We start from the raw sequence: 14758 nt of genomic DNA, 5'->3' as shown, positions 1-14758 counted from the left end.
GAGCAACCGTGTTATCTGTGAGGCTCAGGATGAGGAGGGGGAGGGAGGGAGGGAGAGAGAGAGAGAGAGAAAGAGAGAGAGAGAGAGAGAGAGAGAGAGAGAGAGAGAGAGAGAGAGAGAAAGAGAGACGTTGCCCCTGCAGGGACTGGCTGCAGATCCCTTCTTTCCTCGATGGTTATGATTGGGATTTCAGGCAGACACTGTAAATGACTCCTGCAGCTGTGTTCTCCCAGGGCAGCTTGTCGTGCAGCAGAGAGCAGAGTCCAGACATAAGAAGAGGGAGGGGGTGAGGCAAGCAGGCAGACGGGGGCCGTTGCTAACATCTCCGTCGGTCAATCACAAAAGGGTCAGCCCGCTGCACACAGCTGCCTGCCCCTGGCCCTCTGAGCGTAACTCAGATCAGAGCACAAGCACAGAGCAGAGCGTTTCTCGGACACTCTTCCCATGGGGGGAAATGAATTCCTAGAATCCCCAGCTCTTAAACAGAGACCAGCGGCAAAGGTCAGCGGAATGTTCAACAGTTACACGTCTCTCTGTCTCCACTGTGAAGCATGTACTCACCTAAGCCCTTTCACAGGCCAAGCCGGGCGGATGCACAGGTTAACAGGGAATTCCCCACACCGCCCTCGGTGACAGTAAAACAGCAGTGCTCTCGGCCCACAGGAAGTCGTCCCAACGACAAGCTCCATTTCACAAAACGTCCTTCTTAACAAGGAGGGAGTCCTTCCGTTTGGTGTGAAGGGCTTCATAAAACCATCCTTGTTTGTCCACCGCACTTTCTTTGCCGTGAGTTAAAGTCTCATTAAGTGAGCCTTAGCCCATAGTGCAGTTGTGGATATCTGAGTAGCTGGTGCAAGTGGTGTTGGAAGTACTCTCAGACACAGCTGTGTAAACTTCCAGTATTGAATCTGTGAACTATTGCAAAGTTCCCGTTAAAAATGCACTTTCCATGACATAGTTGTGTCCCCCCCCCCCTTCCGTTACAGCATGACATACATGTGCTTGAAAGAATCTTGACAGCAGAGGTCCTGTGTTGCATTCACATTGAAGTATCTAGCTAGCTAGTTAGCAAACTTGAACGTCACTGTCCACAACACATAGCTACATAGCCGCTGAACACGTTCTCATGTTCGCGGCACTGGCACAGTACTTGACACTGTCGCCTCACAGCAAAGTTTTGCCAAATTTGCGACCTGCAGAAAAATCCATCATGGCGGACTTTATGGGTAGCCTACTTGAGAAAAATTAGTTCCCCGTAAAGAAAGACATGAGAATACCTGGTTTCATACATTTTCATCAAACGGGGTCGAAATGCCAGCATTTTTAAAATTTGAATTTTGAATCGGTTACTATAGCGCCACTGTTATGATGAGGTTTGATTGATATTAAAGAGGCGTGCTCCGTGAGGAAGGATACGGTGCATCCATGATGTGGAACATGGGCGTTCCAAATTGCATACTTCTACTTTTTACTACCAGTACGTACTACAGCTGCCGCTAGAAAGTACGTACTTGGCACACAGTATGCATCCAATTGGAACATACTACCTTGTCATAACATTGCGCCTTGAAATTTGACCACATCCGTCTCTGTCCATGAGGCGACATTCGTCCACAGCTGAGATTCATCAAAACATGTGCGACTTGCACATGTGACGTAATTTCCGCTGAGCACAGGATTGTGGGTCAGAATAGCCAGAAATGTGTGCTAGCTTGCATACTGCAAAATGCAACCGGATATAGTATGACATCTGGTATACTGTACTCTATTTGCTTTCGGACGTCGTGCATAACATGGAGACAACATTGGACAGGGAGCAGGGACGAGACAGGGCAATGAAAAGACAGGATAGTGCAAAGAGCGAGTACAAAATGCTATTGCAAAAAAGAATAAGCTAAGGAAAAGATCAATATACAAAAAGTAGCGCAGTCAGTGTATACAGTGAGTGTGCAGTGTAATGTGTATGTGTGTGTGTGTGTGTGTGTGTGTGTGTGTGTGTATATGGTGAATGTGTATGTGTATATGATGAGTGTGTACAGTATGTGTATATGGGGAGTGCCGTGTGATATGTGAGTGCAGTGCGTCCTATACAGTACATTCAGGTCATGTGCAAGTGTGTGCATGTGTATCTGAATGTGTGTGTGTGTGTGTGTGTGTGTGTGTGTGTGTGTGTGTGTGCGGCGTGATATGTGAGTGTGGTGCATCCTACAGTATACAGCACATTCAGGTCATGTGCAAGTGTGTGCATGTGTATATGTGTGTGTATGTGTGTGTGTGTGTGTATGTGTGTGTGTGAACAAGTTCACTTGACAATAAACAATATGCGGTAGGGGTTTTTATAGATTTGAAGAAAGAGTTTGACACAATTGATCATGACATTTTACTGCAAAAGATGGAAAGGTATGGTATTAGAGGGGTGGGGTACGATTGATAACAGGCAACAGTTTGTACAAATGGCAACAAGGTTTTTTTTTTCTTTGTGTATGTGGAAAACATAGTAATGTATAAAGGTTAGGCAATTATAAGCTACTTAGCTTCAGCCTTAACCTTTTCGGTCAATCGTATACAGTATGCTTAATGATGTCTCGTGTATTGTGAAATATGATCGAAATAAACATTTAAATGAAAAAACGAATGAAATATGTGAGTGCAGTGTGTCCTATACAGTACATTCAGGTCATGTGCAAGTGTGTGCATGTGTGTGCGTGCGTGTGTGTGCGTGCGTGCGTGTGTGTGTGTGTGTGTGTGTGTGTGGCATGATATGTGAGTGTGGTGCGTCCTATGCAGTACATTCAGGTCTTGTGCAAGTGTGTGCATGTGTATATGTGTGTGTGTGTGTGTGTGTGTGTGTGTGCGGCGGGATATGTGAGTGTGGTGCGTCCTATACAGTACATTCAGTTCATGTGCCAATCGACGGTGTCTCTCAATGGTGGCAGGGTCCGGGGGTGACTAGACAGACAGACAGAGACATTCCGTCAACCATTTCTATCCAGAAACGTCCAGTATATCCAACTGGCCAGCTTTGTTCCCCACTTTCCAGGACTTTCCAGGACTTTCCAGGACTTTCCAGAGGGTGACTGATGTGATCCGAGAGGGACAGATCACATGTGCCCTTCAAGCGCTTCAGGGAAGAGACAAGGTGCTCTAATTGTTTATTAAATCAAATAATTATTCATTCATACACTGCACTGTACATTTTACTCCTGTATTTTATTTCTACTGCATTTTGTTTTAAATGTCCTTTTTTGCATTTTGTTTTATATGACCTTTTATGTGTTGCACTTTGTCTTGATGCTTTTAATGTCTCATGTAAAGCACTTTGAATTGCCTTGTTGCTGAAATGTGCTATACAAATAAACTTGCCTTGCCTAATTTTAAATACATCCGAGTGCCAAACAACTGCCCTGCTCAGTAGATTGACAGGCTCGTGCCTGGACCTGGAGTCACACCAGGCCATAGAATCAAATCCAGTGTTTTTCACACACGGTCTACACTCTACATCCCAGACCCGTCCCACTAAGACGAGTCTCAGGCCACTCCACCACTTTTACATTACATTACATTACAGTCATTTAGCAGACGCTTTTATCCAAAGCGACTAACAATAATTGCATTTAACGTAGGAAGAGCCAATGTACTACTACTTGCCAGAACTCACAAGTGCATTTTCTTTCTAAAACAAACAAGTGACTAAGAGCATAATCTAGTGCTGAAGGCAAAGTGCAAGAATCACAATCTAAAGTACAGTGCAATATAATATAATAAGTGCTTAGGTGGGAGGATTGTTGTAGTACTTCTTGAAGAGATGAGTTTTGAGCCTGCGACGAAAGATGGGCAGCGACTCTGCTGTCCTGACATCAGTGGGCAGCTCATTCCACCACTGCGGGGCCAGGACAGAGAAGAGCCGTGACCGTGTCGATCGACCGCAGGAGCCTCGGAGTGACGGGGCAACCAGTCGCCCTGAGGTAGCAGAGCGTAGTGGTCGGGAGGGGATGTAGGGTTTGACCATGGCCTGGAGGTAGGAGGGGGCTGTTCCTTTCACTGCCCTGTAGGTTAGCGCCAGAGTTTTAAACTGGATGCGAGCCGCTACAGGGAGCCAGTGTAGGGAACGGAGGAGGGAAGTTGTGTGGGAGAATTTGGGGTGGTTGAACACCAGGCGAGCAGCAGCTTTCTGGACAAGTTCCAGAGGTTTAATGGCTGACGCCGGTGCCCCCGCGAGGAGGGAGTTGCAGTAGTCCAGGCGGGAGATGACCAGGGCCTGGATGAGTACCTGCGCCGTTTCATTAGTGAGGAAAGGGCGAATCCTCCTGATGTTGTAGAGCATGAATCTGCAGGAACGTGTGACGGATGTGACATGTGAGGAAAATGACAGTTGGTCATCCAGGGTCACACCCAGATTCCTCGCAGTCCGAGTCGGGGTCACCACTGTGTCTTCAATGGTGATGGCCAGGTCCCGGTGCGGACAGCCCTTCCCCGGGAGGAACAGCAGCTCAGTCTTGTCCAGATTGAGCTTGAGGTGATGTGTCGTCATCCACTCCGAAATGTCAGCCAAGCACCCAGCTATGCGTGTCTCCACTTCTGTATCAGAAGGGGGAAATGACAGAACCAGTTGGGTGTCATCGGCATAGCAGTGATAGGAGAAGCCATGCGAGCGAATGACAGCGCCCAGAGATGTAGTGTAGAGGGAAAACAGGAGAGGACCCAGGACAGACCCTTGTGGAACCCCCGTAGTCAGACTACGCGGTTCCGACGTCGACCCTCTCCATGTCACCTGGTAGGAGCGGCCCGTCAGGTAGGATGCAAACAGGGAGTGTGCAGAGCCATCGATGCCTTTCTCCTCGAGGGTGGAGAGGAGGATCTGGTGGTCTACCGTATCAAATGCTGCTGACAGGTCTAGGAGTATCAGGACAGAGGAGAGAGAGTTCGCTCTAGCGGCATGGAGTGACTCTGTTACTGCAAGGAGGGCGGTCTCTGTCGAGTGGCCAGCCTTGAACCCGGATTGGTGGGGATCTTGGTCTGCAGCAGAGGCGTTGCCGTCAATGGGATTATTGAGCATTACAAGCCACTGTCGGTCAATATCTGGAATGCTTTCTCTAAGCATGTTATCAGGCATGTGCTCTATATAATCCAAAGAGAGGATGTTGAGGGTTTTATATAAACCCCTGTATTATCAGGCATGACAAAGTCATGGTAATATGAACAGTGCCTTCCATAATGTTGCCTCATTCATGAGTGAATGAGAAGGATCTATGGTTTGGGATTACAGACGCTCATGGGTTAGCTGTATGTTTACTGGCATTATGAGATAATTCTTATGCTATCGTGCCAACTAAAACTGGTTTCCTATATAACACAAAATGTACTAATAAACCCAGACCCCTGAGCTGAGATAGTGATGAGGGTTGAAAGGCCACTGGATATCACTTGAACAATTTCATCATTGAAATAAAGGACAAAGGCAGCATGAGACTCTGCAGGGCAGCTTACAGCGCATAAAAGAGAGGAATGTCTGAACACAGGGTTGGAGGGAGAGCAGAGTAGAAGACACAGTTATCTATCGCACGGGCTGTGGTCCAGACTCATTTTGTTTGGGGCTACAGTTGAGATATACAGTAGAGATAAGAGATAGTAAAACAACACAAATGCAAAAAAATATGGCCTCTCTCCAAGACTTATATGGTCTCATCTGCCACTGCCACCCTCACTGTGACTGGAGGAGTGGATTACTGCATGGTTTGTGTCGTATGGACACCGACATGCAGGATTAGCCTACACAATTCCTCTTTGCTATCATTCCAGCGACAAATGGTTCTGTTACTGTATGTATTTCTACTATGAAGACTTAATTTGGTCTCATGGGTCATTAGAGGCCAATGGGCGAAAGTGACATTCAAGAAAATTCCACTCTTCTCTCTCTCTCTTCAATCTATTATATGACATTTGAAAAGTCCTTATGACTTGCATAGAACTCACATTCCTCATGGAAAAGAATGTGCATTCAGGCTTTACAGTATAGTATGTCAACTGTATACTGTATAGGCTATTTGCTGACAGCGCTACATTAGGAAACACATTCTAAAATGAACGGGTCCACAAACTTAATAATATCCAGGTGCTTCATTCCAATTCGGTCCACTGCAAAAAAAGTCAGTACGGTACTCGTGACCTCACTGAAATATTGTCCCTCATAGGTCAGCATGGACATTATATATTCTAAGAAGAACGCTACCTTGTAGATACTCCAATTCCAATGTATACGTTTGTACGTTCAATCAAGAATCAGATCAACCTCATACTCTCACAATACCTACTCACAAAAGTTGTAGGAAGAAAGCTCACATCCTGTGAGAGGAAATGGCACCGCTGTGCTGTGCATCAGACCAGAAGACAAAGGACAGTGGTTCAAACAGCGAGTGTCAGTGACTTTCAGCACAGCCGTGATTGGCCAGGGTGTGTAGCCTACTGCAGCAGGCCATAAAAGCCCCCAGTCAAAGCTAGTCTCCAACCAAGAACCTGGCTAGTCCTGTTGATCAAAGTCATCGACCAGTCATCATCTATGGGGTCTTCTTATCCGTGGCGGTATTAAGTAGAAAAGTCTGGGATGGTGAGAAACACATATGGTGTGTTGGCTAAACAAACAGTAACGAGGTTACCAGTATAAGGCTCCAGGGAGCAGACAATCTATAACCAGGCAAGGTCCAGCCTGGCTTATGTGCATGGCTGGCTTGTTTCTGTTCAGGACTGATAGGACTGAAGCTAGTCATGCCACTGAAATAGATGTGAATTGAAATGACATGAAATAATGTCTGATAAATGAAGATAGGTTTTGTCGCCTGGAGACATCAGTTCCAATGCTTCCAATGCTGATCCAGCACAATAAGAGCGGGATAGCCAGTTAGCTCATGAGATCACAACAACTAGCAGCAGCTTCCATAACATTAATTGTAGAGGTCAGTGGCTAAAGCAGTTACACTGATGATTCCTGTAACGTTAGCTATTTTACTGCAATTGGTTCAACTTCTGTTTCTGGACAAAGGTAAGGGATAAAAAGACTGGAGTGAAAGGATGAACATGTGGATGTTTGGGGTATAGTCCCATAAAGTCATCCCTACTGGGGCCTTGAACCCCAATCTCCCAGGTGGGAGTCCAATGCTTTCACCGCTTCTCTACTTGTGCAGTGGAGATAGGCAGGCTGATTTGGGTGTCCTTCCAGTCCCTAGTGTGGGTTGGAGTTGGGATAGGATCTGACCTATAAGGGAAGAAGTGTGGGTTGGGGTTAGAATAAGGGTTAGGGTTGGGACAAGATCTGACCTATAAGGCAAGGGGTAAAGGTCGGAGTGAAAGGATGAAGGAGGAGGTTTGGTTTAGTCCCATAAAATCATCCCCACCGGGGCCATTGCTTTCACCACTACTCTACTTGTGCAGTGGAGATTGGTGGGTTGATTTTGGTGTCCTTCTTTATGTTGGTATGCTGGGACTACTGCCTCTTGTGGTGCCAACAGAGAAATGCAGGTCAACATTCAACGGAGGCAGGGAGTGATAATCGGACAAACGCTATCCTAGGTGAGCTGGCTTAAAGCCACGCAAAAAAACACATGTTGACTGAGGCCAAAGACTAATTGGAAAGCCGTTAGAAGACGTTTTGTCAGTAAGCAAATCTGCCAATTTCTCTGGGTCGAAGTGGTTTCGAAATACTGTATTCATATATCAACATTGGCAATTTTGTAGGGGGCCGCCCAACTCTGCTCAGATTCGTAAAAAAAAAAAAAACTTTTTATTTTATTTTAAATGCATAGTTGTGATTTGTACCAGTTTGTGTTAGGTCATCATTAATTTTAAAAGTGTATTTATTACTTAAACTAGGCTACCTTTAAAAAATATATATATTCATAATCCACCAATGGCACAACTCGTCCGTCGACCTCAACTATTTCCGGTTTGATCTGTTACCACAAAAAAATGAGATCTGACTGTACTGCTCAGTGCTCAACAAGCTACAACTAGCCAACCTGCTCCCAATGGCGAAAAGAGCTATAAAAACAATTGACCACTTCTTCATAAAAATAAAAAAACTGGCAATGCTAATGAAGAAGCTACCACTCAAAATGACAGTGCAGCAGGTGCAATCGAATGCAGAAGTGCTCCAGAGGCTATTGAAGCTAGCACACTAGCAACATCACCATCGGTGAGGAAGCTAGCACCAGCAGGCAGTTGCAGTTTGATGTTGTGATGTTGGGTATGGCCTAGTGCTCGGTCATAAAGTCATATTGACATGCTCGTGGTGTTTGATGCGTTGTGCATATTGAATTGTCATACGGATTTCTTATTAGCATACTGTTCACAACTGGCATTCTTTGTAAATAGATGGGACGAGACGGCAGAACTGGGTTTTTTTTTCTCATGTCAAAATGTTGCCCCCCTACTCTCAGAGGGTAAAATCGCCTATGTATATCAATGTAGCCTATGTGAGAAGAGAACTGGAGCTATATGTCGTCAAAGTCTTTGGGTTAGCCAGTGATATCTACAGGGTGACATGCAGTTTCAACTCACATTGTCAGTTGCAGATCCTCCTGATCTGATCTGACGGGCAGGGGGGTTCAAGGTTTCATCACGGATCGCAACAGTTACTGACCTTTCGGGCGTTTGGAATCCCTCTCAGAAGTGAAAACTATAAATCAGTTGCCAAGCAAACAAATATGATAGGCTACAGAAACTCCCTCAGACAGAACTTGTCCTGAGGCTAAAAGCAAAGATATTTGAGCTTTACCATCTCTAACACACCTGAGAATGGAGAGGGTCCAGCCGCTGGATGGAATTTAGTAGTAGCTGCAGTACAGGTGAAAGGTCATCATTTATTGCCATGTCACGCGTTCGCTGCTGATGTGAAATCATTGGGGGTTGACTGTATACTCCTTGCTACTGTGTGCGTCTAACAGATGCTATGATTAAGACATGTCAACATCCCCACAAGGCCTACACAGTTCTCCTGTTTGAAACTACTGTGCATCTTTGGTCCTAACTCTGCTTTATCGTCACCACCTATTTCCTCATTGGATCACGTCCACAGGCCGTTTTGATCATATTCATGATCATAACTGCATAGGCCTGGAATGAGGAACTGATTAGTAGCCTAGCTACTGTAAGGACAAGCGATTACAAGAATTCCAATGTACATGTAGGCTATCTGTACTTGTTACACATGGCAAATAAACGTTCTATTCTATTCTTAATCACTGTGTCAGAATTTGTCATATTTGAGTCACAAACAATGACTCTTTGGTAATGACCTTGACCTTGATCTTTTTTTAATCTGATGCTGAACTTTGCAGGTCAAGGTCAAGGTCATTACCAGGAAGTCATTGTTTGTTACTCAAATCTGGCCAATTCTGACACAGTGATTCTCTTCTGAAATGAATGTCAGTAGAACACCTGATAGAGGAACCATAATATGCATTACATAGGTATGGCTAAAAGCTACTTTTTACATTAGTGTGCTCCAAGAGGAACTGTTTGCATGGCCTGTCCTAGAGGCTATTAGCTTATAGTAGAGCCGTAAAATCCTCACCCTCCTGCAAACCCCTCCTCCTATCCCCCTCTGCCCCTCCACCCCACCCCGGGGCCAGGCCCAGCTCTCCCCGCAACCCTGGCTCCAAGCGAGCTCTGCTTGACTACTGCATCAACATACAGTGCCTGTGGGTTATTGTGCATTGTATGGCTTTCAACCCTTTCAACAGATAAACAACACTAGGGAAAAATTCTGTTTAGTGGCAAAATTGCAATGAGAAAAATGTCTTGGGGTGTAGATTAGGCTATTTCAATGCACAGATGTCACTGCCATTTTAGTGTCTGCGGAATTCAAATGATTTATCTATCTTTTGTGCAAATTTGATCCTTATATCCAAAGCTGACAAATACATGTCTTCCTATACAGATTGCAGATACTGAACGGTTTTGTTAGTGTACAGGTGGCATCTTGACGTGTTTGCGACAATAGCTTAGGATATTATGCTGTTCTTCGGTTACGTCAACTCCAGTTACGTCCTGTCCTGTCGACTCTGAACCAAACGCTTCTCATATTTTAGACATACACGTAGACGTACGGAAGACAACTGATGACTGATGACTATCTATGTTTACAACCATGTTTGCTTGGGTGGAGAACGTGGTGCTGGCTCCATTTTGTGGCACCATTGCGTGTCTAGCAAGGAAGTCTAGTTTGGTGACAAGGGGAGCTATTAATATCTCTGGAACGGGATGTTCTCTATTCGGCATTGGGGTCATCTGAAGAGAAGCAACACCCGACCCTCCCTGATACTGTCATTATAGCGATTGACTATGTCACGCTATCACAGGTGTTTAGATACAGTAGGAAAGATGCACCTCTGGTACACTGCTATTGCACTGTGAGCTGGAGAAGACGCTCCGCGCTCTGCTGTGTGCAGCAGACGGAGAGCCTCGCCCACTTAACCCGGTGACTTTTGAGTGCACTTTCTCCGATCAAAACAGGTAACACTTTACAATAAAGGTACACAAAAAATTTGTTGTTACTGAGTAGCTACTGATGAACCAATTATTAGTTAAGGATTAGTTACTGATTAACTCTGAGATTAGTTAATGATTAGTTACTGAAGGGGACTACTATAGTAGTTACTGAGGAACTAGAGAACAGACTGGGGACTACTATAGTAGTTACTGAGGAACTAGAGAACAGACTGGGGACTACTATAGTAGTTACTGAGGAACTAGAGAACAGACTGGGGACTAGGCTACTATAGTTACTGAGGAACCAATGAGTAGTTACTGATTAACTCTCAATCCATCACTATAGTAGATAATGATACTAGAGAACAGACTGGGGACTACTAGTAGTTACTGAGGAACCCGTGATTGGGCAATGAGTAGTTACTGATTAACTTTGAGATTAATTAATGAGTAGTTACTGATGGGGGCTACTAGTTACAGAGGAACCAATGATTAGCTAATGAGTAGTTACTGATTAACTCTGATTGATTAATGAGTAGTTACTGGTGGGGACTAGAGAACAGACTGGGGACTAGTAGTTACTGGAACCAATGAGTAGTTACTGATTAACTGTACTTTACCATTTTTGTGTACCTTATTGTAAAGTGTTACCCAGTATGATACTGTAGACCACAATATCCCAGAATTTACAGTAGCCTATTTATCCCACTGTATCCCAGTCACACTTAATTGGATAGGTGTGGTCGATGTTTCAGGGAAGCCTGATGCTAATATGCTAAAGCTGATCCCATAGGCCTAACAGTGATTCTTAGTTGACTAAATGGCCTGGTATGAACTGACTAGAATACATTATGTTTAGTTGCCACTTGTCACCATGTGGATTGAATTAGCCTCTCAAGCACAATAACGTGCATATAGAAAGCCCTCTTTGTGTGTCTGTGAAGAATCTTGTTCCACAAACCTGCACAGATTAAACAAAGAGTTATAGTTCAAATCCCCAAGAAGGATTATTGCCTGCAAGAGATAGGCTCCTCCAGCTGCCTAAAAATAGCTTTGTAGGTCTACTGTAACGTTACATTAACGTTACTTGTTAACATCTCATGTGTGCCTCTCAAACTCAGTAGATAATAATGACCACAGAAAAGGAGGAGAAGGTACTGTGGAAAATCAGCGTTGTGGGTGGTAGAAAAGGCATCACAGTACTAGTGAATATCATTCCATTCAATGGTTCATGTATTGAGACCAGTTATTGTTTGTGCAACTGACAGGTGTCCTGAGGACATGGGTTACTTATTGCATTCTGACACAGTGGCCCCTTTTCTTGCGAGGCAAAGGCTGTTAGCTGTGCCGTGCTGTGCCCCCTTCAAACAGCGTCTGCCTGAGAGGACCGTCAGAACATTCTGAAGCATCTGCCTGTCTCTAGAACGGCAGTGGTAGTCGCTGACTCGTCTGTGTCTAGCTCCCGTCATACAACTGATAAAGGTAACCTTCCTAGATCATCAGTGCTTGTGTGGTATTGACATACAGCGGCCTTGGCCAGAGTGGGTGAGTGGTCTAGGTAAGTACCTAGGGGGGATGTGTTGAAGGGTAAAGTGCTTCAGATGTTGAATAGCAAGGAGGCCCTGATTCCGTAGCATCAGCGTGGTGGTTAATGTGGAGCCTGGGGGCTCAGCGTCCGGCTGAACAGAGCCTGTCAGAGTGATCTCTCTTCACCAGGTCACATCACACTACCCAGCGCACCGGTCAATGCTTTCTGAATAGGGGAAGCGGTCACAGGGACATGGGTGAAACAGCAAAGCTGCGTCCGCTTCACTTTGCTCTTTTGATTGACATTGTATGGAGCAGACAAAGACACTGTGTTGTAACGTAAAGAATGACGACAGTGCATAGAAGCTCAGTTTCCTATTGGCCCTGGGGAGTGACGTCAAATGAAACCTGACGATTTGCATCAAGGCTTGCCAATTTAATAGAATACAGGGTTCATTAACTATTTCATATTACACTTGTAGTGTGTGTGTGTACATATTAAAAATGTCCCCCTGTAACATTTTCTCACTTAGCTCAATTCTGTATAATTAATGTACACAGATTGAATATCATTTACTTCCAGCTATGATTATATGAACTCAATTAAATTGGTCAGAGTCATTGCTGGAAGGCTCCGGTGTGAAACCCTGGCTCTCCTATTACCTCAGACAGAGAGCCAGGTCTGTGGTCTGACTCCATTATGACGGTGTTGTTTCACAGGCTTGGTGATAGTGAGGTAAATAACACTGTAGCAGGCTGTGTGTAACCTGACTATCCTGCTGGAAGGCGGCCAGACCACACGCCATCCCAATAACATGCAGTTTGGACTTGTTTACTTTCTGTGTTACACCTCTCTGACCTGACTCTGGGTGACCTAATGTGATTCTCGAACACGGTACGCTCCTCCCGTCCAGATAGGCCGGTGTGTACCCTGGCAATTAAAGAAGTAAATACTGGTATGGCCTGTGGAGTGTGTAACATTTAAACACGCCAACCTGAAAGATAAAACAGTCAGTCTGTACCTTGAACTGTGAACTGAAATGGAATGTTTATTGTTTTATCTAGTTCATCTACAGTAGCTACCCTTTGACTAATCTGGTGTGCAGGTAAAATTCCACCTGGGCCTCTTGCCTCTTTTTGACATGATAAGTCAAGTCTGAGTCATAGGGCCTGGCCTTCCATACTGAAACTTGACAACAACAGACAGGTGATTCACAGCTCTCTCCTCGTTTCTTCCGCAGATATATGACTACAGTATTTCCACTACATTTGCATTTGGTAAATGGACTTCACTTACATAGAGCTTTTATCCAAAGCACTTTACAATGGCCTCTCTCATTCACCCATTCACACATACTTTCACACACCAATGGTGGCCAGCTGCTATGCAAGATGCCAGCCTGCTCATTGGGAGTAATTTAGGGTTCAGTGTCTAGCCCAAGGATACTTCAACATGTGAACAGGAGGAGCCGGGATTCCAACTGTCAACCCGCTCTACCTCCGGAGACACAGCTGCCCCACGGATTTTCATGTGACATTACATGTACAGTACATACAGTCAGCTCTGAGGCCCAATGACGGGGCATGTGTTTCCCAGTGTGATTCAGCCAAACGCAAATTGGAAAGAACGAGCAGAGGGATTGGCTTCAAGGTAACTCCATCAGTGTTACTTAAGTGTTCTGTGATCTCTCCCGCTCAGATAGACTTCATTAACTCTCCTTGGTGATTGTAAGGGCAGTCCCACATATTCATGGGAGCCACACAGAGAAATTCAATGTGTTTTGGAATCCAGTTAGCAAAACAATCAGATGGTGTATGGTTATGCCTGTGTGTGCGTCCCGGGTCTTCATAGATGTACCTTCTTATTAAGTACACACTATCTACAAATCAGCCAGGTCTACACTGTATCCCAGGAGTGTCCGTTTTTTTAAATGATTATTTTTAAAACGTTTCCTCAGTGTAACGTAGGCGCAAGGATATGGGGGTCTGTGTGTGCTATGATATGGGGGTCTGTGTGTGCTATGATATGGGGGTCTGTGTGTGCTATGATATGGGGGTCTGTGTGTGCTATGACAACCCGGCCTTCACCGGCCAGGCCAGACAGCTGCTTTTAGTGGTCAGAGTGTACTGTACTTGCAGAGGAACTCTTCCCCTGCCAAATAAACACAGCACGAGAGGCCAATCAGACCACAGCTGCCCCCTCTGAGAAGTCTGTCAGGGCTGTGAGTTTGGACACACTGCTCTGGGGGAAGGGGAGTGTGGGTGGGGCGCGGTGGGTGGGGTGGGGGGTAGGGATTTGAGCTTGTACAAAAGGTCTCTTGAGTCATCACATTGCTGTGGCCACACTGCACATATATGAACGGTTACTGCCCCCTGTGCCCTCGACCTACCTACCCTCTAGCATAACTCCATCAAGGTGATACAAAAAAAGAATAACTAGGAAATAGGTACATTTGATAAGACAGATATAGGTCTTCTTCAAAGTGTGTTCTCAATGCATAATGAATGTTAGGAGCTGTCTCGTCAGAAAGGGTGTGAAGTGGATTACCTTTTTCAACAACAGACGTTTTGCTGTCCACACACTTTTTAACGGGTTCTGGTGTTGCATGAGTGATTCTATAGATGATGATATCAACAAAGTTTTGGGCTCTGGACAAACAGACACTTACAGGGAAATACATGCAGTTGCCATAGCTCTGGGGGAGCGATCCAGTGAAAGAGGAACTGGCCCCCAAGTCGAGCTGTCATA

The sequence above is a fragment of the Borostomias antarcticus genome, assembly GCF_949987555.1.
Source record: "Borostomias antarcticus genome assembly, chromosome: 18".
In the NCBI taxonomy this organism is placed as follows: domain Eukaryota; kingdom Metazoa; phylum Chordata; class Actinopteri; order Stomiiformes; family Stomiidae; genus Borostomias; species Borostomias antarcticus.
The sequence above is the reverse complement of the archived record's forward strand: the minus strand, read 5'-3'. Positions refer to the sequence as shown.